The 4,950-nt window shown below is 34.0% G+C and overlaps 1 long non-coding RNA gene and 1 pseudogene across 1 annotated transcript; both read right to left on the reverse strand.

Annotated features, from left to right (window-relative positions):
* Positions 1-529: 529 nt before the first annotated feature.
* On the reverse strand, positions 530-1,462 carry LOC142550489 (uncharacterized). Its single transcript, XR_012821392.1, has 2 exons — positions 993-1,462; positions 530-733 (listed from the first exon to the last, which is right to left on the reverse strand). It is a non-coding gene; the product is annotated as an uncharacterized LOC142550489 (long non-coding RNA).
* A 1,108-nt stretch (positions 1,463-2,570) lies between these two features.
* Positions 2,571-3,476, reverse strand: LOC142551099 (nuclear transcription factor Y subunit C-3-like; annotated as a pseudogene).
* Positions 3,477-4,950: the final 1,474 nt, after the last annotated feature.

Below are 4,950 nucleotides of genomic sequence, written 5' to 3' on the forward strand. Positions count from 1 at the left end.
CAACTCTTGCACTGTTTAAATTTTGTTTAGTAGGTTCTTTAATTTGTATGGTTGATAGGAAAAGATACCTCCATGAAGTTGGGTTGGGGCAAACCAAACTTCTAGTAAAAATTCAGCCCATCACATTATTTGTTTTTTATCAGTCAAGTTGATTGGTCAATTTTAGTTATATTCCTTCAACATCTGTCTGTAGGTTAATATTGCTAGTCGCAACTCGTTATCAATCCGTATAATCTCAATAGCGCAAACTGAAAAAGATGATTTAGTTTGGGGAAAAAAAGGAATTAGATTACTCATATAAACACACATGCACAGACTCACACAGACACGCGGGTGTATGATGTGCTAGCTGTTCTTGAGCAGATGATTAGGAGGCATGATATTGATAAATTGTTTCTAAGGTTCTTTAATGCACGCTTTCATTAGTACATGTTTTTGCATCGCTTTGGTCCTAAAATGCGTTAATTCTTTGAGAAATATTTGTTCCTAAAGAAGAGGCATTGCAAAAAAAAAGAGTGACGCAAGTCTCTTTCATTCTTCATAGACATATAAGCATGAATCAAAATAAAAGAGAGTAGATGATAACAAAATACGCAAGACAACCGAATCAAAATCCAGAATTTCATAGCAGAGAAATAAAGGTACTGGAGCTTGAAGCTTTGCAATGTCTTTTGTATTTTCTCCATTGACTTCAGTAAGAACTCCAACTTTCTCATCTACATCTTCTTTTTCCCTAAAAAACTTGCTAGGAAGAAAAGTCAATTTCCAAATCTTTTTACCGAACAAGTAGTAACTAGAAACCAAAAACTACAAAAAATCCCATAGATTTTTTTTATCAGAATTATCTATTTCGAAATCTTTTCGTCGAACAAGCAACTAGAAACCAAAAACAATTTCGAAAAAAGTTTCAATTTCGAAATCTTTTCGTCGAACAAGCAACTAGAAACCAAAAACAACGATAAAAGATTTTTTCATCAGAGATATCTATTTACCTCGCCTCGGACCAAAAACAGTTATTGTGGGTTCGAAATTTATTGAGAAACCAGCTTTTTTCCACCCGTCGACCCCTGGCCGATCTTCAACGCTAAGTAAACAACCGCAGTGCAGTGAACTATTGCGGCGATTTCATTCAATATCTTCAACGCTGCATCTCCAACACCGCCACCACCCGAGGTAGGGATATTCTGGCCTCCGATCTGAAGATTCTGAACTGCCGAATTCACGGGGCAAGAATTCACACGATTAACGATGCGGCGACCAGAATCTTGAGAACCAATCCGAATATTCTGGACTACAGAATTCACGGAGCCAGAATTGCCATGATTACCTCCAGAATTCTTTTCAGATTTACTCATCACGAGATCATAGTATTTCTTCTTGGTTATCCATCGTAAGATCAGTTTAGAGAGTGCGGACAAATTATGAAAATAGGTTAACTCCCCTTTATTTATATGCAGGGGTTCACAACCCATATCGGGTCTTTTTTCGAGCAACATCAAAAAGTTTTTTTTTAATTTTATTCCTTTTTTTTTCTCTTGCAACAATAAATTTTTATTTTTTAATATGTAATATAATTTTTAATATTACTTCTTTTTAAACAAATAGATGTCTCGCATTTTTCCGAACATTGTTTTGTAAAGTCTAAGAAATTCGAACTACGTAACCTGACTGTATACAATATAGGATTTTTTTTTAAAATATTTGTTTAATGATTTTTATGCATATCATGCATGAATATTGTATGGTTAGAGTTTATTTCATGATTATTGTTACGTTTCACGTATTATGGTGTTTAGATGCATTTCGCGCTAGAACGAGTAACGAAAACCGGGGAATAATCAGGAAAATATTTTTATGCAATAATTATTTTTAATTATTTATTATGTGTTGTTTTTAAGTTTGACTGAGATTTCTGTACGGTATCTTTATATATCGTTTTATACTGAAAAAACTTTATATTTTAAAATTTTATAAATTTATTGTTTAAATATTATATGTTTTTTAATTTTTATATATTATTTCGGTATTTCTGTATATACCTAAATTTTCAAATTTCATACCTTTGTCGTACCGAAAACTGAAATCTTCATTATACTAAAAATTCGGTATTTTTCCGTGCGATAACCTCGAAATATCGAAAATTCGATATTTTTTCTCACTCCTACATTCGACAAGTGGAATTTTTTATGTAATTAAACATAAAAAAACTACATTAAAAAAATATATTTTTCATGTATCTATAGCATTTAATAAATTTATTTTATATATATACGATAAATATAAGTTTATCGTAACTTTTAATTTTAAAATATCCTATTTAAAATTATTAATTTTAACAAAAAAATGAATGAATCAATGTTGCTTTTTGAATAATGATAGCATTTGAAAATATTTTATTAATAATCATAAATTCCGTGTAATTTTTATTTAGAATCAGTTCACAGCATTCGTGTAAATAATATAAATTTAAAAAATAGTAAGGTTAGTGAAAAATAAGAAAAAGACAAATGAATAAGTGAAAATGGGAAAAAATTAATAAAAGAGGAGAAAGAAAGAGAAAAGAAGAAATAAGAATGGAAAATGATACAAATATTACAAATTAGTTACAAAATACATTTGAAATTACAAAATTGAATTGATAGCAACAAATATCAAGAGAATAAGCCAAGAAGAGCAATTAACAGAACTTGGGTTTCTAGATAGCGCACAAACTAGAAATTATGTGGGATACCAAACCTGCTTAAGAATCTGTAGGCAGCGGAGGTTGTTGCGGCCACATTGGCTGACCCATTTAAGGAGAGCAGGATCCACAGGCTTCCCCAAGAACATCTCTGGAGTGCCAACTGGTGGTGCACCTGGTGGTGCCATATAATAGCAAGGAAGCTCTTCAGTAGGAGCTCCAACAGGAACTGGTCCTCTCGGCATTGATGCAAGAACCTCATCTTTCAAGTCCTCTCGAGGTACAATGTCAACCAAGATATCAAATATGTCGGTCCTTGTAATTGCTGCAGCAATATCATTTTTCTGGAGCGTCCTCCTTTAATTTTGTTCTCTTCAGTTTGGTTCCATGCACGTAGTGTCAACTCAAGGATGAACATCTCACAGGCTCGTGCAAAGAGAACAAGGGCTTCAGCTGAGATCATTCAACATCTTCATCAGCTTTCATTATCTTCTTGATTCTAGCCAGCGGCAGGCTATGGTTCTTAAAGTCGGTTAGCTGATCAATGTCTTCATATTAGCTAGCCCAAAAATTTTGGAGTTGCTGTTGTTGTTGCTGCTGCTGCTAAGGATGTATATGCTGGTAGGCAAGATGATGATGTGCCATCTGAGCTAGGAGAGGCAGAAAGACCACCAGCTTGGGACGATTGAATCGATCCAACCGGTGCTGGAGAAGAGGTTCCAGCCATTTGGTTGGCCGGATATGACATCATGCCATACGGCATCTGAGCAGAGCTACCCACCAACCCAATACCCGGTTATTGCTCCATTACAAATTATAATCTTCGGAAATCCTTTACTCTTCTAACTCCCTAAAATCACCAGTAACACATGATAAGCACGACACTCAAAATTTTTAAAAATTTAAGAATTGAATTTCTGATTGATGGCCTTTATAATCAAGGTTCAGCATCACTATACCTTCAACAACACAGGACACGGGTGTTTCCAATATTGAATAATCAAGATTAGCCACAGAATAATTTTATAATGCTATCAAGAGACAAAGCATGAAAAGTGCTTGAAACAAGCATGAAAAGTGCTTGAAACAAAGACAATGCCTCTGAAGCACATAAATACGATAAAAACCAACATGAACCCTCCACATGATAAAAAAAACTATAAATTTATAGTGCTATCAAGAGACAAAGCATGAAAAGTGCTTGAAACAAAGACAATTCCCTTGAAGCACAGAAATACGATAAAAACCAACATGAACCCTCAGCACTGATAAAACATTATAAAGCTGCAAGACATGGATAAACAGTGTACTTCCGTGCTGCATAACTTTTAAACCAAACGACTAAAACTAAAAATTTGCTTGTGATGGAATCCAAACGTAGTGCCAAATCTTAATAGAAAAATGGAAACTAAACAGTTCTTTAAGGAATCTGATATTTTCAATTATAGCATCTGTGGTCATGTTTATGTATCTTATCTCATATACGTTGGCAAATTCAAATGGGTAAAATAAGGTAGAATTATAAACACATATGCACACCCCCTCAAGAAAATATACACATCTCTACAACCAAGGAAAAGATGAAGAATAAAACAGTGTTATGATTTGCAAACCTGTGGAACATGCTCGCTTTTCTGGAAAACTAGAATGTAAAGAACAAGAGACCTCAACATTTCTAAATCTCAGTTTGCATCTCATGCTTCACAACAAATTACGTATTATAGAACTTAAAATCAAAGAAAAACTTACCACAAAGTTCATAAGGCCAGGCCAATGATGCTTCTGTAAATTCTCACTCCAAAGACAGATTGCTTCAGAGCTTCAAAATGGAAGTAATGGAACGGAATAGAACTAAAGGTTACACATTTTATCCTTAATTTCCGAAACAAACTAACATACGAGTCATTTCATAATGCAGTCATGTCATTAAGAATACTTCAACCGTGTCTCGCATGCAACCACGGTAGTTAACTGTTAATGCACCAGCTCATTTACGAGAAACTGTTTGTGTAGCAAAAGGTGATCAACATTCAGCAGATGCAGACAAAGAGAAGTCAGTCTTGGATGGTTTTTTGTTGAGCTACTAATAACTGATTAGATAACTAATAAGTTAGTTAGTTAGGTTAGTTAAGTTAGTAGTAAGTCAATGAAGGGACAAGGCTTGTATATATAAAAACAAGCATGTATCGGGAGAGCCTTCATTCTCTCTTTTGTTTTCTCTGTGTATTGCTTTGTTCATCATCATCTGGAAATCTCAATAAAGAATCTTG

Source organism: Primulina tabacum, chromosome 7 (assembly GCF_025594145.1).
Source record: "Primulina tabacum isolate GXHZ01 chromosome 7, ASM2559414v2, whole genome shotgun sequence".
Lineage (NCBI taxonomy): Eukaryota > Viridiplantae > Streptophyta > Magnoliopsida > Lamiales > Gesneriaceae > Primulina > Primulina tabacum.